Source organism: Amblyomma americanum, chromosome 1 (assembly GCF_052857255.1).
Source record: "Amblyomma americanum isolate KBUSLIRL-KWMA chromosome 1, ASM5285725v1, whole genome shotgun sequence".
Lineage (NCBI taxonomy): Eukaryota > Metazoa > Arthropoda > Arachnida > Ixodida > Ixodidae > Amblyomma > Amblyomma americanum.
The window spans coordinates 233,579,757-233,603,697 of NC_135497.1; the positions used below are offsets into that span (position 1 = coordinate 233,579,757).

General features: G+C 46.0%; 1 long non-coding RNA gene across 1 annotated transcript in view; it reads right to left on the minus strand.

Moving 5' to 3' along the window:
* Positions 1-2,192: 2,192 nt before the first annotated feature.
* LOC144095700 (uncharacterized) overlaps positions 2,193-23,941 on the minus strand; it is a 301,198-nt gene continuing 279,449 nt past the window's right edge. Inside the window, exon 5 of the long non-coding RNA XR_013306747.1 lies at positions 2,193-2,392. This is a non-coding gene — a long non-coding RNA (uncharacterized LOC144095700). The remainder of the gene's footprint in view (positions 2,393-23,941) is intronic.

The following is a 23,941-nucleotide window of genomic DNA, read 5'->3' on the forward strand; positions in this document are numbered from 1 at the left end:
ACGTCTCCGTGCACGTATATCTTCCAATATCTTAGTGTTCGTGTTTATTTCTGTCAGATGTTCTGCCCCTAACTTTGTCTCCCCTATTCCTTGCCTGACTTACGCCCGTTGACTCCAAGCATTCGAATACATGCGCGTGTGCCCGTACGCACGCAGAGGAAGAGATGAGGGAAGGAGGCCGTACTCGCATGGTTCATGGCTTCCGCTCTCGGCGACCAGAGGGGCTAATAGATACAATGACCTCGAAGGCAGCTCAGAACGGCATTAATGCGCAGTCGTTGCTTTGTGCAAGCCTTTTTCCGTACCACTCTGTGATGCACAGTAGATCCGAGGAGAGAACGAATTCACGAAGGCCAATCACTCTCCGTGAGTGGTGGCACTGAGTTTGGAGCCAGCGCAGAGATTACAGCCCTCGACCTCGTTTCCCCGCATGGCTTATCGACGTGCACCGGATGTGAGCAGACGTGACAGGGCGCGCCTTCCTCTGAGTGGCTAATTGGATGGGCAGTTGATCGAAGTTCGGCACTTTGCTTCGACTAGTCTTTCTGACGCCTCCGCAAGCAAGAGACTTGATCCTATAGCGCAGTCTGCGATACATTAAAGACAACAACACGCTAGATCTTAGTGCAACGAGACGCAGCTGTCGTGAAGCTTCCGGCCACATCTACCCGTTACGTGCCAGACAACCACCGTGACACTCGACTGTCCAACCCCAATAGACATTAAAACCCCCATAGACGTCGTGCGGACGTTTAGGATGTCCGCAGGATTTCCAAGGGACTTCCAGTGTCCTTCGAGAGCGTCCTGTGAACGAGGTTAAATTTCCCACTACGCAGTTAAGAATGAAAGAGGAATCCGATCGACCATAATTTTCACCGCAAAAACTACCGCGAAGATCAGTGAAGTGCAGGAAACAATTTTGGACGCAATATTAGTTTTTGTGGTTAAAATAATTAAACAATTTGGGCTCATACATATCTTATTTTTTGTGTATTTATTCAGGCATTGATCGATTATTCATTAGTTTAATTCATAAGAGCTCAAGATAAAACGTTGGAAAAGTTTGGAAAAAAGAAAAGAAATAAGCACAATTTTTACCAACGTTGAACAAAAGCAAATTGCAAAAAACTGCACTCAACCATCAAGGAAATATCAATTATATCTCGCGAGAATATTCGACTGTTTTACAGTGTATATGTAAAAAGAAGGAACCTGTAATAAAGAACTTTAAGATCAGACACATGAGAAGAGAACCGCATGAAAGTACACAATGCTCTGACCAGCGTCAAGTTCCACTTAAAATAATGAAGCCGTATAGTCATTGTTTAAACATCGTGTTTCCGGACTACAGCAATACAGAACGTAGCATTTTTCACACACTTCCTCCATTCAAACTGCAAACGCAAAATGGGAGAGCCGTTCAGGGGTTTGCGAAAATTCCGTTGTATTGGTACAGTGGCGCTTATCGTGGTTAGGCCTATTCTTTATGAAAATAACTCATTATTTGTTAGCCCAGCCAGTTATTTGTCTCTAGCTACGATCTTTCATAAACAAAGAAAAATGCCCAATATTTCTCGGTTGCGGTTGTGAGAGGCATCAAGTGCCAAATATTTGAATTCCTGAACATCCAAATTTTAAATTTGATAAGTGCTCTCGCGGTCTATATATATATATATATATATATATATATATATATATATATATATATATATATATATATATATATATATATATATATAATTTTTGTTTTTGGTAATTACCTTGACACTAAACAGAATTGTTTTTTTACGCGTGCCTTTTCTCACAATTACTACATACCCTGTGTGTCCTTTATGAGTCGTAAAGGGCTTCGTCTAAGTGACCCGCCATTGATTTGCAAATGCGATAGGCGGCTAGCTTTGTTAACAGGTTGACAGTAGCAAAGCACCAAACTTTAAAAGAAAATGTACTGAAAGACTGAACTGCAACAATTTTATCAGGTGCTTTCTTGACCAGCCTAAGTATGTAACTTCTTGGATTCGAGGGCACAATTTTGTTTTAATCGGTTGTGATCTTCCATCCTATGAAGGGCGTGCTTTATATATGTTCCTCCTTTTAAATTAACCCCGAAACTTTTGTCCTCTGATTTTTCCCCTTCGATTTCAAACTTATAAAATATTAGACCTAAGCTTAATTACTGACTCACTGTACTAATCAACGAAAGTTGATTGGCATTAGCGGCCGAGAGGTCCGGAGTGGCAGGCCCATTTTGACGTTTCACAGGCGACAGTCGGGTTGGGCGTCTCACACGCCCATTTTGGCGTCTCTATGCTAACGTGCATACTCGGCCTTCTTCCGCATGCGATCTTCGGTTCGATCGCGTTCCCAGCACACTTGCCGACATCAGGGCCCACTGCACGAATCAAATTAGACAGTCTAGTCCAGCTCCCAGTGTTGTACTGTTCTTAGTCTAAACTCTTCGTTGGAAAATTTAGTCGCAAAGGAAAGGCGCATAACTGGCTGGCTTAGTCAGTGGACACCTCAACTGCGCTGTCAAATGCCGATGGTGTCCACAAATTGAGGCAGCTATGCGCCCTTCCTTTTCTCAAAACCATCGGAGGGATTAGAGTCCGCTGGTTTTGGGGAAAACAAATGCCCATAACTGGCTGCCTGGGTCAGTGGACACCTCACACGCTCTTTGAGGTACGCGGCGGTGGTGCCCAACCCAATGCGGTACATGGCTGTCGTTCTACCCACTAAATTGCTTCCAGTAAATGGCTTGTGCAAAGCTATTACAGGTTTCACTGTAGAATTATTCAGCATTAGGAATGCCGGAGCGTCATTAAACAGCTGTTCCTTTTTTTTCATCATATTTCAGCTTTCAGCATTTCATTGGGACTAACAAGCGTCAGTGGCTGCTCTCTCTAGGACCATGTAACTGCCAGCACGCATGCCTCTCTGTCGAGTGAACTTACAGCATCATAAAACGTCTGTGGCTAAGACTTTATTATACATACATTGCCAGTCATTATGTGTGGAGAGGAGTTTTTGCTTTAATTAGGCGAATTCTGTTTGTGTTACAGAAAAAGCAGTGATTTCCTCGTTTCGACCAAATCCCACTGCCGTACGCGTATTTCTATACACATGTTTGAACTAAGGTCATTTGCGTTGTTTCCCTATGAACTGTCATAATGCTGGTCCACAGCCGAATGCATGTCACTTTAAGTGCAGCAAAACGTACATTATTCTGTAATGTCAACACAATATAACTCTAGAAAGACACCTGATACTTTTTGTGTTTTGCACTGAATTTCCAGTGTAGCTAAGAACAGGATTTTGCATGACAATGGCATAATAAATTGCGTTTAATTGTTCTCACTCCGATTACGGCACGTATTCTAAAAATAAGCATTGTTTCTCTGCCACCAAAATTTTTAATTCTTCAGAAAACTCTCTTCGAATTGTGTTGCATGATGCGCCAGGCTGCTTTTGAAAGCGACGGCTAAAAACGCACCTGCAGACTTTCCTCCTTAACTAAACTAACCAGAAAAGATTGCATTGAATAGCAAGGACTCGTATCTATGATAATGTAAAATCAACACACAAATACAAAAGCAACCGATTGACAACACTGAGCCTCAGGCAACTAGGAACTTCTTTTCTCTGACTAACTTCCAGCTGTACAACTGCAGCAAATCGAGGTGCTTGCTTAACCGTTAAGTATGCACTTTTTTTATTCTTTGAAATAACAGAACACTCAACCGATGACTGAGCATTGACTGACTGACAGAAAAACAAGCTCATAAATAGTATTGTTCCTCACCTAAAAGTTTCACAAACTAGGGATTGAAATGTTCAGCTGACTCTTATGAGGCTCCAATGAAGTTGAGGGATGCCAGATATGTTAAAGCACGCCGCTTCACGAATATTGTCTAGAAAGAATTTTTTTAATGCGCTTTTAAAAGCTAAGTTATCTGCAGTTTAAATTTGAATTACAGCCTTTCCGCTTACTCTCCTATCGTCACTTTTCGCACACTGCAAGATCGGCGCTCTTCCACCGCCCCACCTCCGGGGGTGGAGCTTCCTGACCCGCTGGAACTACGCGAGTTATTGGCTGCTGCCATGGTAGCTGCCTGACGCCTGAAATAATCTAATTAATTGTCACCCCTCAACTTAAGCTGGCTTCACCTACAAACTATAGCGGAACATCGGCGACGTGCTTATGTTTCAAGTAGCTACAGGCCTAACGCCGGCGGGAGCCGATGAGGGATAGAAACGACGTTTTTTTTTCGTTTTTTCAAGGTGGTTGGAAATATTAGCGTTGGTTTTCCGGCAAGGTATGCGCTTGATAACTTTTGATGTTCGGAATCCCCCTTAGAGCGAGTAAGTAAAACGCGATCAGAGTGAGATTTTTTCTACCACGCGCTAGAATTATTTCGGGCAGACTTTTTCAGGACGCGGTTATCGACGACCGAGACTCGAAGCCGCGTTATCTTCCGGCCCCTCGCAATCACACTGTACGTCGTTCGTAGCAAGACACACACGCTCTCCACCGTTGTCCTGGAAGGAAGCGGTCCCTGCCGTCCGAGCGGTCCCTATACGTGCGCGCTTCGCGATGTACGCATCCTTCCCGGAGCGTCCCGGACGGGATAGATTGTCTCTGACTCACGTAGAGCGGAAAGGTTTAACGCCAGCTACACGCCTGTGCACAGCTTACCTCGTCGCCGCATGATACGGGCATACAGTGTGCAAGCTCCGACCTTTTCTTTACCCGCATTATATTCTCTACCCTGGGTTAGGTTCCCTCTCAATTAACAATTTATGCAACACTCGTACAACAGAGCTCGACACCCCACCGAGGTTAAGTTTATTTCAACATTTTTTAGCATTTTGCCAAGGCGGTGCCCGGAGAGAGAGAGAGAGAGAGAAACAGAACAAGGGGAAGGCAGAGAGGTTAACTAGGCTACGTCCATTTTGTTATACTGCCCGTGGGAAGAGTAACAAAGGCAGAGAAATAAAGGGAAGAAAGGAATGGGAGATAGCATTGCACGGAGGTGCTCGAAGGTGCGCAGAGAAGTTGCCATGTCAGATGAGACGCGCTGCTTTGGAGCGAATCAACCACTACAGATTGCTGCCGCTGATGTCACTGGTAAGAAAATTCGAAGAGGATAAGAATATTAACCGCCTTTTCGACATCGCATCAGGTACTGCGAAGTCCAGCTGTTAGACCCACTGCACCTACACGTAGTGGCGATGACGATCATTTATACCGGCACCGAAACTGACGTCAGCACTCCAGCGTGGATAAGACGTTAACCGCCGCCATTTACCTGCGCAGATGTCGCGAAAAACTCTCGTGCCAGTCCTCCGAGTGGCAGGAACAGATACATGTGCAGGGTGAGGCCTGAGGCCCTTCTTCCGAAAAGAATTCGCATCCATTTAACCTCTTTCAGGTTGTTCGGATGACCGCTTGTTTAATATAGGTCGAACAAGAGCATCGGCAGATAAGATCACCAAAAAGACGAAAAAATGCATTGAATATGGCATAGATGATTAATCACGGAAACCTTCAATAGCTGTACTAATATCCAATGTAAAAAACAAATGGCTCTGAACTTTTGAATGTCACAAAAAACATATTCATTACAGATATACTGTGAGCTAATTCTGTGAGCGTCAGTTGATTTGCGCGCTTAAAGAGCCTGACACCAGGGCAGACTTCAAGGACACTCCTAAAGGAGCGGTCAGGAGGACAGGGCACTCCCACGCGCAGCGTTCGTTTTTTTTATAGACTTCACTCTCACAATAAAGGAAGAAAGAGGGATAGAAGGCAGGCGCTCCCTCTCCACCTATTCCATCCCCCCTATCCCCCCCCCCCTCAATCTCCTCTAGCACTTCGAAGATGCCAACAAGCGTTCCCTCAAACATTTTAATATCGTAGCAAATACCATTGATGTTAGCTCAATACCAACTTTATGCGTGCTGGATTTTATCAGAACCGAACGAAAGGTTTTAAAAAGTGTGTCCATTCAATAAGATATATGAAGCAACCGAAGAAGATCGCTGTTTCTGTTGTTTTTTCGGCGGTCATTTTAAATTGAACTGCTGGTAATTTGGAGGAGAAAATGTCGTGAAAAATTCTCGCTATGAGCGCCTAGTTTCTATAGAAATTAGGGCTCATGGAGAGATTTTTTCACCTAAACAACTGCCGCGAATAAGACGTTCATAAAGCAGGAGAAGAATTTAAATTAATTTAGGGGATTTAACGTTCGAAATCGACTCAAGCTATGAGGGGCGCCGTAGTGAAGGGTTCCGAATATTTCGACTACCTGAGTGGGGTTCTTTAACCTGAACTGGCATCGTACAGTACACGTGCCTCTACAATTTTGTCTCCATCGAAATTCGACCGCTGCGGCTGGGATCGAACCCGCGTATTTCGGGTGAACAGCCCAGCGCCATAACTACTGAGCCATCGCGACGGCTGTGTAGGAGAAGAAAGCATTCCCAGTGTATATTGATATGCAGTTCATTGTGCTACAATAAATCTTACTGTTGTCGCAGATAAACTGCATGATGCGGCACAGCTAGCATAGCAGACTAGCATGATGAATGGCAGGGAATGGGCACTTCCATGCGGAAGAAGCACGTTAAGGCCATTCCAACCCGGTTGTTTGTACAGCCTCTCAAAAGACATGAACAGTGCCTTTTACGCAAGAATAGCCGCAATATTGGCCGTGTCGTAATAATGGCGGTAATCGTGACCGGTTTAGACGCTGTAATGCTCAATAATAACGCTAGGTCATTCAGCCTACAATCGGGTCTGCTCTCACGCGTGGCAACTGCAGCCCTTTTTCTTTCTTCTCTAACTTCTCCAGAGGAAGCCTTGAGCACTTCGCGTTCTCCGCCCACGACTTGTACCAGCCTAAACGTTTTCTACTACCCACTCAGGCTGGAACAAAAACACGCAGTAGGCCGCTGAAGCGCGCATTACGCGCCGCTAAGGAGGTCCGTATCACTCAGGCCCCGACGTCTTCGTGGACGCTCTCATCCGCTCCGTTACAAAACAGCCACAGTGCGCGCTGATTGTGTAAGCCCAGTAGGGTCAACGTGCATAAATGAAAATGAACTCAGGCTTGTTACCATGGTCACCGAGTGAGGCGTGTTCCTAAACACAGAGCGGCGAAAGAGAAAGGCCTCTCATGGGAGGAAGCAAGGCGGTGTTATGGCAGCATGTGCGTCACTGTCATGGGGGCAACGACAGACAGCGCTTACGAAGGACGCTTCCAGAGTAAGCGCGTTATCTCTGCTGCGTTTCCGAGCGAAAAAGAGCTAGCCTTAATTGCCTACCCTCGGCGAGACACGTATTTGGGGGAGCGTGAACACGACTCCGGAGATGCGCGCAAGGCCGTCATTTAGGGTGCGGCCGCCCAACGCTTCTCCCGTGCAGAGTAACCTGCTTCCACAAGATGTGCTTTTCAAACAGAGTGCAGGCAACTCTCATCATGCATAGACCGTTCAATGCTAATAGCGAGCCGTTTACGAGGACGGAGTTTACGGGCAGAGTGCCCATATGCACAGCGCTGTATTACCGCCAGACTCGCATAGAAGCCCGCAGTTGTTCTTGGGCTGGAACTCTACACTCCAAGCCCGAAAGAGTAAAAGAAGAGCAAGCTGTCCTCTCGCGTACTCCCTTTAAGGAGCATGGTACGCTGCCCAAGGTCTGAAAGTAGATTTATGTAATCAAAAATACGGAATAATTGCGATTGGCAATGGAAACAAATTCTCTCTTCAAAACATGCGCACTTCTAGCAGTAACGATTATTTCAACCGAGGTTTGGACTCCTCTGTTTCCTAACCTAATTATTTCCGCTGCCGCGTTTTAAAGCCTCCTCCCATTTCTAACTGCATGAAGTTATTGTGCTTTAAAATCGGAATATATCTCCGTTGCCAAGCGTAAGCATGCCATATATTTAGTAATAAACATCTACTCCTAAACTTGGGCCGCACACCTTGCCCCAAAAAGGGAGTGTGCTAGAGGACAGCTTACTTCCTTTTGACTCTCAAATAGGCTTACTCGGGCTTACATTGTTCTCAATCTCTACAGACACTACAATGACTGGCCGCAGTTACTTAACAACTCAGCTCAGCCATGGAGCGTTAGTTAGAAATTTATTTCTTTTTTTCGTGCTGCATTCAATTAATACCAAATATTGCACTTCCATTCGCTGAGGAATATGGCTGCCCTGCATGCACAATTTATTGCATTCATTTAGACTGAAGGTAACCAGTCGTATCCATGCGCAATCCACCTATTCATCAGATCGCACAATGCGAGATTTGTCGCAACACGTGCAGGGACAAAAGCGTGGCGCAAGCTCTCTCATATACTCTGAGAGAAGGACCAGTTTCTACCGGGAGCCTGCGAGCTAGCAGTCTTGCACGCGAAGTACATACATACTCGCATCGGCTTTCGAGTCTCCGTACAGACGGCAAGGCAAGGCTTCAAACGTTATTTTTTTATTTTCTTCTGCCAGTTCTCCCTTGTCTTGCGTGCCACGTGTCGACTGGGCGATGCCGCCCATTCACTAGCGCGCACAATTGTGTGCATTTAAAATGACAATCACACAGTCTATGCGTTCTGGCATTTTCTGCCAGTGCTCTACTCCGTCTTCGCCGCGCAAGCATCGGATACATTTGCATGCCCGCGCTTCGAGACGCGTTGCGCCAGTCGCTTGACGCGCAGCCGACTGCAGCCGCTGCGCGCGAGCGTGGCGGATTCCTAATAAGAGCGAGCTTCTGCGGGAGCACGTTCCTGACATCCGTGCGCTGTTTACCCGTGTCGTGCAGCACCGCTGATTATAAATTACGGTGCACTGTTCGAGGATCCCGAGTGCCGACAGCTGCGGTGGATTTATTAGTCACTGACGCCAAACAAGGCAGGGTGCTATTTCAGTAGCGCGCCGCTTGACCGCCGCGGGGAACGTTAATCACTCCACAACGAGGCAGTCATTAGCCTCGCCGACTCTGGGTTCACGCGAAGCAGGGCAAAGACAGGAACGTGAAGGGCGAAGAAAGAGAAACCCGATGATTGTTGCAGGAACCGAGCAGTGTGTGTCGCGTGGATGGTTGCAGGTGTTCGGGACACGATAACAGACACGCGAAGGTTGCTGATGTCTAGCCAAGGCCGGTAGCGAGGCATTGTGCACGGCGTGTGACGTCCAAAGCGAGCATTAGGAGAGCGCGGAGTATAATAGGCCCCTCGATCACCTTTCTGCCAGCACCGTGGCTTCCCTGAGCGAGAGCGGCCGGAAATCGAACCTGCGTTGAAATGCTCAGCACAAGAATCATTTCACTGCTGAGCAAGAAGTCATGCTCAAAAGAGAAAAGCGCATAAAAATAAAAGAGATAAAACAACAAGGTGAACGCTGTAAGCTGAACACGGCGTTTTTCGTAGACAGCGAATGTCTAATAGAGCAGATAAAGAAGAGAGCTAAAGAAGACGAGGTGAGATGAAGAAATTAAGGCGAAGGAAACTAACCAGGGGGTAAACTCTGGCGGGCTACCTACACGTTAGGATGAGAAGAGGAGCGAGAGCGGAGAAGAGGGGTAAAAATCTCAGAACTCTGTCTCTCTTGATGCGTTACTTGTGACGTCATTGGCATATAATGGTCGTCCAAACACAGCGTCCACAGTGCCATCGGTGCAGGTTGCGATTAGCGCATTGGTTGAGCAGGCGATTTTTAGTCGAGTTACTGGTGTCCAAGATGACGCCGCGATGACGTCATGGCAACCCATCTATAGGTGTTCAATGAGCAGTAGATATATGTATATTGGCGATTTTCGTGGAATCGACAGCACGCTGCGCGGGAGCCGCTAACTAGTGCAAGAAAGATCGCGGAGCGCGGAATCACGTCGTTTGCTCTGGTGCCTGGATGTCACCGGCAAATTTAGACGTTGTTGTCAGAGTTTTTACGTTAAAAATATATCTTAGAACTGCAGCTAGATGGATGTTTGCTTGCTGGCTAACGAGATAGATGAGCGGATATCATTGCATGAGTTTTCTACTGTCAGCAATACGGAGAGAGCATGTAAACAGGAAATTGCGACATTGTAATGGAACGCTTACATGACAATGACAGCGCAGTGCTTATCAGGTGCCCAGCCTATACTTCTAAAGATATGCTTACTTCCTTCTGTTTGCTCTATAGAAGTCTTCTGAACGAGTAACGGTGATAAATGTTTTTAACTTAGCGAAGATAGAACGGAATTATTTTGTGCGCACTGAGTGAGTCAGTGAGTGAGTGAGTTGGAGTGAGTGAGATAGTTTGAGTGAGTGGGACAGAGTGATTGAGTGAGTGGGAGTGAGTGAGCGAGTGACTGAGTGAGTGAGTGAGTTGGCGAGTGGTATAGAGATAAAGACAATGAGTGAGAGTGAGAAAGCGAGATAGGTCTTAAATAGAGACAAGAATGCTAAGTAAAGGTTTGCTCAAAGATGACAGCAAGCTTGGCCAATTCATCTGCTTGTAATTGACCGGAACGGTCTATAACCATCTATTTGGAACATATCGTAAGAGTTTCTTCGTAACTCGTTTCCAAAGAAGCGACTGCAAAGAGCATAAAAGCGAGGTTTTCGCCATCGATGATGTCAGGTACAACACGCCAGTTCAATTCACAAAAGAAATAACGCTCTTTGGATCCTAGTCAGAGGAACGAGTGACCAAACGCGTAGGAAGTTATTGTGACAATGATCAGATGCAGTCTTATAATAGTAGAATTATGGTTGAATATTAGCAGTTAAAGGAATAATTCTATGTATTTCAGTTGGTATTCAAAGTCGCTCAAAACTGAAGAATTGACGCTCCGTGGCGATAGTATGCCACAGACAGAGTATTCCACTCCGTGACAACGTATTGGTATACACAGCCTAGCTGTAGGCAAATGCATCATTATTATGTCTTTAAAGTGGTCGTCGTTCTATTTGACCTGTGTCAGCACTTTTTCAGTGCGTTCTCCACTGGACACAAATTTAACGCACAAAAGCGGCATTGCATTCGGATCGGCAGGTCGAACGGCTGAACATCGACAGATCTCAAGTAATAGCGATGAGCCTCACTGCTTTTGCACGCACGGAGGCGTATAAAGGCTCACAAGAGTGCACAAATTAGCATAAACGAATGCAGGAGTCCCGAAGGTACGTGCCAAGTTCGCAACCGCACTTTTCGTTCAGAGGGCACTTTGTTGTGAACAGGGTTAAATTTCCGTCGGTTCCTAAATTTCGCCGGTACGGACTGGCTACCGCAATCATTATTCTATCCCCAGCTTTGGGATAGCTAAAAAAGAGTGCAGACAGGCAGACAGAGACAGACAGACAGACAGATACACAAACAGAGACAGAGACAGACAGACAGACAGAGACACAAACAGAGACAGAGACAGACAGACAGAGACAGAGACAGACAGAGACAGAGACAGACAGAGACACAGACAGACAGAGACACAGACAGACAGAGACACAGACAGACAGAGACACAGACAGACAGACAGACAGACAGACAGACAGACAGACAGACAGACAGACAGACAGACAGACAGACAGACAGACAGACAGACAGACAGACAGACAGACAGACAGACAGACAGACAGACAGACAGACAGACAGACAGACAGACAGACAGACAGACAGACAGACAGACAGACAGACAGACAGACACTGCTCGGTCCCGCACTGCATCATTTAGGTCATGTCGGGACATAACGTCGGCAGCCCGAGTCACCGCAGCACGCTGTGATGTCGAGTCTGCAGACGTGAGCTGGACCTCTCAGTCCTCCCAGCTCGAGATGGCGTGCTGTCCCTGCGGTGGAGGGTCAGCAAGGCAGCCGAAAAGGATGTGGCAGAGCGTGGCCTGAAGGTCACCGCATAGGGATCATGCAGACTACTTGCCACAATAGTGGAGTAAAGTTGCAGCGGTTGCTTGCAGGACTACTTCGTTCGTTATCTTCTTTGCACCAGAAGTGCCCACCGCCAGAGACGGTTGCATGGTTTGACGACCGAAGGCTTCTTCGCACCAGGGGTTCCCAGTCAGAGACGGTCTTGCGACGAATCAGGATGCAGGTATTAAGGAAGTATGACTTGACGGTTTTATATACAAAAATTTACATTACAAACAAGTGAATACACAAGGGGCAAAACGGCAAAAAGGTTAAACGAAAAAGGGTGGAACTGGCTAACACTAGAGAAGGCCCCTACTCGGCATAGCCGAAGATGCATTACATCTGACCGTAGCCCACAACAATTTTCCAGGGATCCGGGCCCTGGTTTCAAACACCTAAAGACCCCGCCCAGATTCGGTAGCGTCCAATCACGTCAAACAAGTAACATGATTGGTTAAACAACGGTATGACCGGGCCTTGAATGTCCGTAAGGCATATAACCCTCTCCCTAAAGTAAACAACACAAAAATGGACACAAAATTCGCTTCCAAAAAAAGAAAAGCAAAACCCATTTTCTCGGAAGGCGCAACAACCTTGGTCCACAGATTTGCCTGCACCGCCAAGCAGCGTTTAAAGTATTGACCAAAACACGCTCTCCTGCAGAAAAAATAAAAACAAAAGCAAACACACATTCGTGGCCGCACGTGCAATTGGTTGCGTCGAAGCTCGTCAACCCGGGAGCCGTTCCGCAATTAGAGCTGTCATCGGACTCCGGCGGGCTGCTTCCTTCTGTGCGCAACTGCCCACTCGGTCCCGAGTTTCCCAGGGGAATTGGCGTTCTCGTGAGCATACGCAGCTTAGCTTCCACATCGATACCCTTTCGTTGGGGCTATTTCAAATCTGGCTGCCGCTGCCCATCCGTCATTTTCATTGCTCCCCTCCTTGACAAGATTACTATTTTTCAAGATCTTCCCAAGAGATGTTCGTCGCAAGGTCGCGTCGCGTCCGGTGTCTGTCAAGACGAGGCGGCTTCCGGCGCGAAACAAAGCGGAGTGCGAGGAATAAGCGCGCGGCCATCGCTGTCAGGGGTGCTTGACCCCAAGACGGGCCTTCAGCGCACTCCGCCGCCGCCCGTTACCGAGGGGGGTTCAAGGGGAGCCTGCAGCTGTGATGCGCCGAGACTGGGCGACCGGTCCTAATGACCCCGCGTATCATCGATCCCTTACAAGTGGGATAACAGCTGGGGGGGGTGACAGAGAGCGGGTCTGGAGGCGTCTAAGAGGATCTGTTGGCAGTGCGTAAGAGAGGGGTGGAAGGGGGGGGGTAATTCCGGCGGTCCAAACGGGGTATTCGCGTGAGCTCCGCAAAGGTGTGTGCCCGCTACCTCCAGCATCCCAGATCGAGACTGTCCTGAGCCCGTCAAACCTCGCGCCAATTTATCGGCAGCCTCGTTTCCAGGGTTCCCAGAGTGAGCCGGCACCCACTGGAGGTAAATTTTTGGTAGGGGTGTTCAACAATTGCCAGGCAGGGGAGTGAATCCTGCCCCTGGCAAAGTTTGACAGAGCCGTTTTGGAGTCGCTGAAGATGTATTGGAGCGTCCGAATGTGCAAGGGCTAGGGCGATGGCGGTCTCCTCTGCCTCCTCGGGCGCAGAGCCTGAGGAAAGACGATGAGTTAGGGGGTGGGACAGGGTTTGATTGTAGGCAACTGCTACTGCTCCATGCGCTGTATATGCGGCGTCTAACCAAACGGCACCCCTCTAATACTTATGGAGGGCATTAGCGCGAGCTACTCGGCGAAGGATATGATATTTGGGATGGACGTTTCGAGGAAGGGGTTTCGCAACGAGAGGTGTATGGATGTGTCGAGGGATGGCTATAAGGGTTGACTGGTTAGCGGGTATGTTGAAGCGAAGGGAAGAGAGTATATGGCGGCCAGTGGCGCTCGCGGCAGGTCTAAGGTACTGTGTCTGAAGGTGCGCGTCAACTAGTTCCTGAATGGTGTTATGCATACCTAGTGCAAGGAGTTTCGCTGTGCTAGTGCTACGAGGTTGGTTTAGGGCTGCCTTAGTCGCAAAGCGGATCATGGCGTTCACGCGTTCGGTTTCTGTGCGGTTCAATTTGAGATACGGGGTTGCGTATAGGATGCGGCCAAGCGTAAATGGAACCACTGAATTGAAAAATTCTGAGGGAGCTTAAGTCTGCTTACGTGGAGGAAAGCGAAAGCATGACTTTTGAGCAAAGGAAAGGGCGCAATAGCTCGCACATCTCGACATCTCGGTGGACACCTCAACAGCACCTTAAAGCATGCAACTGAAGGTGCATATGTCATCGGCCCGGACCCCTGACGCAAGCTAGCCTCCAACTTGACTAAAACATGTAAGCTATATGCTAAGAGAAGTTATTTGGCACCATCCGCAACGCTGTATCACGAACGGTTGCTCAAAATTTTGGTGCGAATGTAGTCGGCCATGCTGCCACCACATTCAGGTAAGCCAGTGATGCCATCGCTAAGATATCATCGACGCCTTCATGGATGAGGGGGTGGGGATTGGGGCATGTAGCGTACTTGTCACGTGGCCTGAACTCTTCGCAATCATTTGTCACGTGACTTGGTGAGACGTCACATTACATCGTTGTTACCTGACTTGATATGACGTTGATTCGTGACGTCACATGATGCCGTGTTCTGGGGACACATTGTTTGCGGACAAGTTTTGAGGACATTACCTATTGCTTTCGCATTAAATCCTCCTTTTATAGTTATTTCACAGCGTTTCTAAAGCGACCATTTATAGATCGGACACTTTTCACCCCATTCTTTCAGTTTTGTCAAGACAAGTTGTGTCCTCAGTCATTAGTCCGCCCTCTTAAATGTCATCAGCGCCGGCATGAAAGTGTTACAGTAGATGGTGCGATGGAATTATTTTTTTTCACAGCCATTTCATGACAGCCATTTTATTAGCATTTAGTTCTGCTCTCATTTGGCTCATCGCTTTGTTGGAACTTCCTGCATTGATGTAGCCAACATATTGCGCACTTAAATGACTCAAGTCGATGGAGTCGACATTTATTTATTTATTTATTTATTTATTTATGTATTTATTTATTTATTTATTTATTTATTTATTTATTTATTTATTTATTTATTTATTTATTTATTTATTTATTACAACCTCAAAGGCCCCATTAAAGGGGTATTGCATGAGGGAGTGGAACTCAGGGCACATGGTTGATTCGATGGATTTTTTTAATGATGATGGGTCGGAGTGAAGTACGACGGTGTTGGGCAAGTCATTGCAGTCCTTTGCAGTGCGGACAAAAAATGATGACAGGTGAGCACTAGTCCGGGCAGGGGGAGGGTAAACGGCCTTCTGGTGGTTCGTGCGGCTGGAGATGTGGTGGGCAGGGCTGATAATAGACTCGGTCATGGGGTGATAGTAAAATTTATGAAAAAGGCATAGCCTTGCAATAGTACGGCGGTCTGCCAAGTTAGTAAGATGAGCATTACGTTTTAGTTCAGTGACACTTACATGACAGGAATAGGCCGAGTGGATGAATCTTGCTGCGCAGTTTTGTGTTGCTTCCAGTAAGTTAGAAAGGTTACTTTGATAGGGGTCCCAAACCGCGCATGCGTATTCAAGTTTGGGACGAATGAATGTTAAATAAGCTAAAAACTTTACTGATGAAGGAGCTAGGCGAAGGGTTCGGCGAAAATAATTGAGAACACGATTAGCATTGTTAATAATCTGCGTTACGTGATGTGACCAATTGAGATCGCGGGTTAAATGAACACCCAAGTATTTATACTCCATTACAGCAGTGATTTCGGAATTGGAGATTGAGTAGCTTGAAGTAGGTTGGGAGCGACGTCGATGAAAGGATAGGAGAGATGTTTTCTTCGCGTTTAAAGACATTAGCCATTCGTTACACATGGTTATTACACAGTCAATGTCGGATTGTAGGAGTTGGATGTCAGTACTGTTGGTTATTTGGCGGTAAATAACGCAGTCGTCTGCAAACATGCGCACGTTAGAACACAAGTTAGCTGGTAAGTCATTAATATAAATAACGAAAAGAAAAGGCCCCAGGACGGTGCCTTGTAGCACCCCAGACAGAACAGAAGCATAAGAAGATGTACGCTTATTAGCTAAAACAAACTGCTGTCGGTTAGTAAGGAAGTTCCGAATCCATTCCAAAACAAAGCAATTAAGATTTAGGCGTGAAAGTTTTAGAAAGAGCCGCTTATGAGGAACTTTGTCGAAGGCCTTTTAAAAATCAAGAAACAGAGCGTCAACTGGAATGTTAAGGTCGAGGTTAGAGCTTAAGTCGTTAACAAACAATGCTAGTTGAGTGTCGCATGATAAACCTTTTAGAAAGCCATGTTGAGCAGGCTGAAAAAAAGTTAACTGAAACTAGGAATTTCATAATATGCGAGTATATTACATGCTCTATTAACTTTGAAGGAATGCTAGTGATGGATATCGGTCGGTAATTATGACGAGAAGACGATGGGCCCTTTTTTAGAACTGGAATGACTTTGCCCACTTTCCAGTCATGTGGTATGACACCTGATGAAAGACACTGACGAAAAATATGGGAATGCTTTGTGCTTTTGTGTATTTTTGCGTTAATGCCGTCGATACCTGCAGATTACGTTAGTTTCAAAGAGTCTATAAGTTTTACAATACCATTAGGGTCAAAAGTAATATCAGGCATGGACGGGAAATCAAAGGAAGGGAAAACAGGAAGGTCACCATCTGGTTCGCGAGTGAAAACAGAGCTAAAGGTTAAATTTAAGATTTCTGCAACGTCTTGCTCCGCGATTGGGTTATTATCATCGCCGCAAAGGGTTATCGTATCGCTCGACATAGGATTCATGTACTTTTAGAATTGACGGGTGGTGGTGCGTAGCATATCGGGCAGTGTAGATGAAAAAAATGAATGCTTGGCTTTGAGAACTTCTGAGGTATAAAATTTTTAGCTTCATAATATTTATTCCATGTTTTCGGGTTCTTAGAACGTGTAGCGGATCGAAAAAACCTTTTTTTCCTAGTTGTTAAGGCGCTTTAGTGAATTATTAAACCAAGGTGATATAAGGCGCTCAGTTACGGTAATTGTAGGAATGCATCGTTTAATGAGGCTGTGCATTTTGTTTTTAAATAGTGCCCAGTTAGTCTCAGGAGTGCCTTGTTCAACGTGGATTAGGAACCAACTACAGAAACCTTCGAGTTCTTGGTTAATGCTAGTGTAATCGCCTTTATCGTAAAGTGTGATTATTTTGGTTACTTTCTATGGTTTGGGCAGGTGACTGAAAAATGTGGCATGGATTATTGAATGATCACTAAGTCCTGGCAAATAAGAAAGTGAAGATAGGGATTCTGGGTGCGACGTTAGAATTAGATCAAGTATGCTAGATGGTTGAACAGTTTCTCTTGTTGGAGAGAATATCAGCTGGGTCAAAGCGAAGGTTTGACATGTGTCGATGAAATCGCACTCAGGGGAATTTGATGACGTCTCAGACGGGTTAGACCAATCTATTGCGGGGAAGTTAAAGTCGCCCAGTACGAAAATAGTAGCATTTGGAAGCTTCGTGGTTACCGTGTGAAGGGCGCTGTGAAATAGAGGGATGAAGGAAACGTCGCTATCGGGGGGACGGTAACAAGCACAGATTACGGAGGGAGGGAATGAGGCGCTAGAGCAGATGAATAATATTTCTAAAGGAGACTCTACTTTTAAGCTGTAGTATTGCAGATTGCGATGAGTGGCTATCAAGACGCCGCCCCCTCGTTTGCCTATGCGGTCACGGCGAAAAACATCGTAGTTAGGAAATATGACCTGTACTTCGTTGCTATGTATGGATTCATTTAGCCAGGTTTCAGTTAGTATGACTGTGTTGCATTCAGTTGTGTCAATGATACTAGCCAATACATCGCGTTTCGGTAGGAGGCTTCTGATGCTAGTGTACAGAAATGAAATTGGGTTGGAATTCTCTTTACGCTGGTGACAAGGCGACAGCTACGGGGCACGGGGTACTATCTGCTGTGACGCGTGATCAAAAGTATATGTGGCATTTCCGATGGTCATCTTTTTGTGACGGAGAGTGAATTTTTCTTTCTGGTTCTTTGCAAATTGGATAAGGTTCTTACGGGCCATACGAGTGTTGGGAGAATAGTCTTCAGAGATGCTGTAATTGGTCCCTTTTAATTTCTTTGCGTTGGTGATGACTTGCTCTTTTACTTTAAAATGCGCGAATTTTACTAATATGGGTATGTTCTTATTTTTGTCAAAAAGACCGAGGCGGTGTGCCCGTTCGATGTCCATTGGTTGAATTGAAATCTTGAGGTTAGTACTGCAGAGTTCGGTGATTAATTTTTCTGATTCCGCCCACGTTTCCTGCCAGGTGTCTTTGAGCCGAAAGAATAAAAAATTACAACGACGAGCACGGTCTTCCGAGTCGTCCAGTCGTTGGACTATATCAGCAACCTGACTCGCATTATTTTCGGCAAGGCACTGGACGTTCTCAAATTCTGCTTTAAGGGAGCCTAATGAAGCACAGTCTTCTTCAATTTTCGCGAGTCGTGTTTTAATTTCGTCAAAGGGTTTTTCCTGATGCGTCAATTTGGTACGAATTGTTTTCATTTCGCTTAGAAGAGATGCCTGTCCAGCTTTGATATCGCTCAGTGCCAGCAGTATTTCACTATTGCTATCACTGGTATTATCGGCGACGCCAGTGCGGGTGGAATGTCCGGGATTTAGCTCGACATCACCACACAGCAGTAATAGATTTAGCAAAACATGTGTACAGTCAGCAACAAGAGCAGCAAGGCACTGTGGAGTCAGCAGCACAATCAGACCAGCGTAACGTGACAGCGTAAGCTACCCCTAGTCCTGACATCATGGAATATTGATATAGGGGAGTGTCGTATTAAGACGGCAAGCATAGAGAGCTGGGCGCTTCAAAGAACTAATTTGTGCGTATTTTCAATACATTTGACTCACTCATGGGTTGCTAAGTTGCGTAATTTGCTTCAGTTTAGGATCGATGAACTAATCGCCAAATAAATACACCTCACGATTCAGTGCACTCACAGCCTCTCAACTAGGCTTAAATCAACGTGTATTGCCGTCCAGTACATTCTAAATCAAGCAGGCTGACGGCAGCCGCTGCAGGAGCTCTGGACTGAGGGCCCCTCTCGGACTGAGCGAACTGAGGCAAGCCACAGCCGAAGCTGTGGCTTGCCTCAATGCTACAGGGCCTCATCCTTTCAATGGCGCAAGCAAGCGCCAGTGGAACACGCGAGGAAATCAGAGTGTGCCTTTTACGTTCTGTTATCTTCCAGAATGCTATCTTTTCTTTTCAGCGGCTATCAATTCTTTTCGCGAACTGCGATAGAGTGAAAGGGCCGAGCTAAATTTCCACTTCTGTTTCTTTTCTTTTCTACCCGCCGCGCGTACATCAGTGAACACTCGCACGTGTCTGCGACGTTCCTTCATTATTAAAGCGAGATGTAAGCTTCACGTGTAACTGCTCTGTCATTAGCGCCGGCCTTCGGACCTTGTGCAAGACCGTTTGATAAGGAAGCAAATGGGGGCATAATTACTCAGGGCATATCTGCCAGGGCAGCGCATCTCCGCCGAACTAAATATGCAATCCACTTGCGACCGAAGTTGGGCGCTAACTTTTTGGTTAGGAAATTGAGCCATCATTAAGGACATCCGTCGCCGCCACGCACCCCGCATACGCAGCGCACCATAGTTACAGCTGCGTCAGCAGCGCCGACTCGTGCGTTGATCCCAACTGATTACACAGCGGCGCAAAAATAAACGGTAGACGACGCGGCATCAGCATTGAGGAGGCCGCTTTCTAATACGTCGCCAGGAAGTGTGGCATGCTCGCGCGGAGAATTAGAAAGACGATCTATTTCGGCAACAAGAAGAGTTACACACCTCACAGATATTACGCAGGAAAGGACAGCAATTAGGAAAAAAACTGGCTGTTTCTTTGTAGAAAATTTTCTTCCTATCAACTCGCGCAGAAAAAAAAGAAACGAAAAGAAAAAAATTCACTGATTCTGGCTCTTTGCACATGAACAAAAAAGAAAACACATAAATGCGGCGTGCGGGGACGCAGCGGGAGCGCACACGAGAGCGCTGAAGAGCGCTGTACGATCACTTTTTTCTGCATGTGCACGCGTCGTTGCGACAGTGCGCAGGGGCTGCGCAAGGGCCGAACAATGGAGCGCAGAAGTTGGTTCAACTTCGACTTTTTTCCGCAAGAGCGGATGGTCGCGCCACGCTATTGGCTGCTGTCCCGTGACGTAACAGCGCACCGGCGCTAGGCCGCGCCTCTTCAGCAAGATGGCCGCCCGCGAAGCGGAGTGAAAAAGCAGGCCTAGTAGGTGGTAGCTCTGCCGAGAAACACATAATATTAGCCGCGTGTGAATATTACGAGTGTTCACAGCGACTACGAGCTTCACTGTGGGCAACAGCGGCAAGCCGCAGTTTCCCCGAAGTTGTTTTGCCGCCGTCTACACCGAGTTGACGGAGCGGGTATGCCAGACGTAACAGTACGTGGCGGTGTCGCGATGTGTTTGTTTGGAGCCATTTGTGATAGCTTCAAGTGTTTTTTATTCTCGCTACGATCTTCACAAACTGCGGCGGGAAGCAGCTCCCCAGGATGAATTTCCTGTGCATACAGCAAGCTTCACACCGCAGTGACAAGCGTCAGTGTAGTGCAAGTGATTGCAGTCGGAACGAGTGCTTTCGCGTCATTCAATGATATCGCCTGCAAGTATAATTATGTTTGAAAAGCTTACTACGCACGCCTTGATTTCCGAGTGCTGAAATGAACTTAGAGCTGTACAGTAAATCCTGGTTCGGGTGCACGCGTGTGCACTGAGTTTGAGAACTGCCGTGAGAGCGACGTGACGAAATGAACTTACCAACTTCGAGCTCTGCAGCGAGTCGCATTCGTTGCAGCGGTTACAGTGTTCGCGAGCACAGGTCGTCGTGCTTCGGTGTATTCATCACCGATATCGATCGTAGTTCGTGTGTACTACTGTGTTAGACTACCGCCGTGAGTGCGACGAGACCATTCTGAAATTTGTGTTTTGCGTATGCGAAATGACCTCGGCTGCACAGCTGTTGGGCTGTTTTCTGCCGGGACTACAGAAGCGTCGCCAGCATTCTGCGGCATTGTACTCCATAAAGTGCAATTTGCGAATATGAGAGGCCGGATTACGATGGTATGCCGGTGGCACTGTGAAATTTGTGTGAAAACATCGGTGTGCATAGCAGCTCTCACATATGGAGTCTTTATTTTATTTCCTGCTGGCTGCGCGGGCTCATACCTGTAGTAAATATTAGCATAACATATTGAATTAATCCAGCTTCCCCTGCATGCGATCATGGTCTGAGCCAAAGCATTAGTGTTAAATTTGGGTTGTAACATATCACCCGATCAGGAACACTTATGTACGAACAAAAACCATTGTCACAACTCATTCACTAATATGGGCTCACTAGTGCAGCTCTTTTTCGTGAGAATTGAATTTCATCTGATGCCAAAAAAGACCACAGCAGATGCTTAAGCTTCCCAAAGCAAGTAACCCGTATACAATTGTGTGTTATTAATATGAACACTTTGTTTCTGGATCAGAACTGTACATACAGAATTTTCCATAATAGTGAATCGTGATTAAAAATGAAGAGCATTTACAGTAAACTGCTGTGATTACAATTTATTTTTTGCTTAGCAGCGTGGAGTGAAGTTGCATTTTAGACAAATGCTTGCAATATTAAGTCCATTATCGTGGTTGCCATGGCTAATGGTAAAATGCAGCGATCTCGATTGTCATGAGTCATGACAATCGGGATAGAAACTGTACTCTTTGAATAAGCACCAGATCCCATATTTACTGTTCCTTTCACTACACTGCTGTCGCCGAGGTGCTCAACAACTTGGCTTTATTGGTGTCGAACAGTTATTAACTAGCGCTTCCTAAGTAAGCTGTACAAGCCTGAGTGATACATTCTCGAAGCCTTTAGAAGCATATATCATCAATGCACATGCACGTATGCATCTGTTGTGTTTATTTACCTGTGACTGCCCACAGTGAACATTATTTGCCTGCTAGATGAAGGGGATGGTGGGCCTATGAGAATGTATTTGTCAAAAATGTAGAATGCTTCCTAGATTTCCTTCGGCTTCTTTGCATTTCTAAATTTGTTTGCTTGAATGTAGATGCTTGTTTTGCACCTTCCACAATGCTCAGCTATAGGTTTCTGGGGACACACATCTGTTCACATTTGTCGTATGGTCGTGACAGGGCCATATTTATGCATGTTGCCAAAACCACGTTAGCAAGGCTTATTTTTATTTTTCAAAATGCGCTATGCGCTATTGCACTGTGGTTGGCCCTGCAATGCTGACATTGAGCAGTTTCTGAAAATCCTACAGTGCCGGTGCAGCCATCGACCTGTCGATGTTAAGATCACGTTTAATTTCAACCCATTTTCTCATTGCTTGGATCGTATTTGAAGATTCCCTGCTTTGAACCTGTGCTGAGTTCTCTTGCCCGACATGCTTTAACTCGAGTAGTTTTTTTATTCTAGCCGTGTGCTCTGTTTAAAAAAAAATATTAAATGAGTGTTGCAAGTAAACATCTGGAAGATTATAACGAAAAGATTATACAGTCAGCGAGCGGCTTAATTAATTTGTGCAGTGAACAAAGTGCGCCAGGAAATGAGTCAGCGAGCCTTTCAGTGCCAATGATTTTGACGCCAGAAAGAGAAGTGCTTTGTCAGTCAGAAAGTGCAAGCGGAGAGAGTCGGCGTGCCTGGCAGTTCAGTGTTTAACAAGAACTGTGCTGCAAGTGGTATAAGGGCAATTCCAGGGTGCAACAGCCATATGATTCAGTCTGTATTTGTCTCCAAACAGTTCTAACAGTCCTTGCACTATGTTATAGTATCTGGTTACCACAGTCCAGATGTTCGCATTGCAGTCCATTTTACACGACAAAAATATGCGGGTCTCAATTGGCTTTATGTATTTAAGCCCTGTCGTTTGTCCAAACAGCGAGTTTCTATGCTAAGGCATGCATGCTTTGATAAAGTTTCATCCCCAGAAAAACTGTCCATAATTCAAGCCATCATATCATAGGGTGGATATTAACGAGGCATGGCTGCATACAGCAGAATGTGGTAATTTTTTTAGTTCTGAAAAATTCACAAGCACCAACTCATTGCAGGATTTCTATGACTAGCATGGGTTCCTAATCGTGAAAAACACTATATACTCTCATACTACTAAACTATTGGGCCGATTAAATTGTTCCTTCCAGATCGGTACGCTTTTTGAAAAGCATTGCTGTGATAGCCAACTTTTCGTTCTTCGTGACATACACTTGCTCCTTAGTCTCTTTGAGAAAGCATGCCATAAAATCCTTTATAAAATAATGTCTTGCATCGTACTGTTCTGAGTGGGATTTAAGTGATCCTAGCCAGTTAACAGCAGTTGGCCCATGCTAACTGTTGCTCATCCTGCCTTTCTTTTTTTGAAATCTCGGGCAACCCGAAATGTATTGTAATTGACCCTTCCTTTTTTCTTACATTCATTAATGACCTTCCTTTCACTTGATGGGAATAACGCGCTACACACGAACAAAAACCAGCAGCTGAAACGATGGACTCAGGACAAGCACCCCATTGCGCAAGTCACAAATGTTCAGCTTACTTTGAACGGACTGCAATTCTAGCTCGTGGAAGGGTCAAGAAAGAAAATAAAAGAAGCCTTTGAGACATGGGAGGCCGGTGAAGACGAATTCTCAAGCACACCCTCAGTGTTATTATCAAGTGAGAAGTTAGAACTAATGAAGAAACGAAGGAGCGTGCGACACAGCCGGTGGCTAGGAATTGATTGTTTTGAGCATGTGCATGAAATGTATTTATGTGCCATCGTACCAGAATAAATTTTTGTTGTTAGTGGGCGCTTGTGCTGTGTCCGTCGTTTCAGTTGTCGGTTTTTGTCC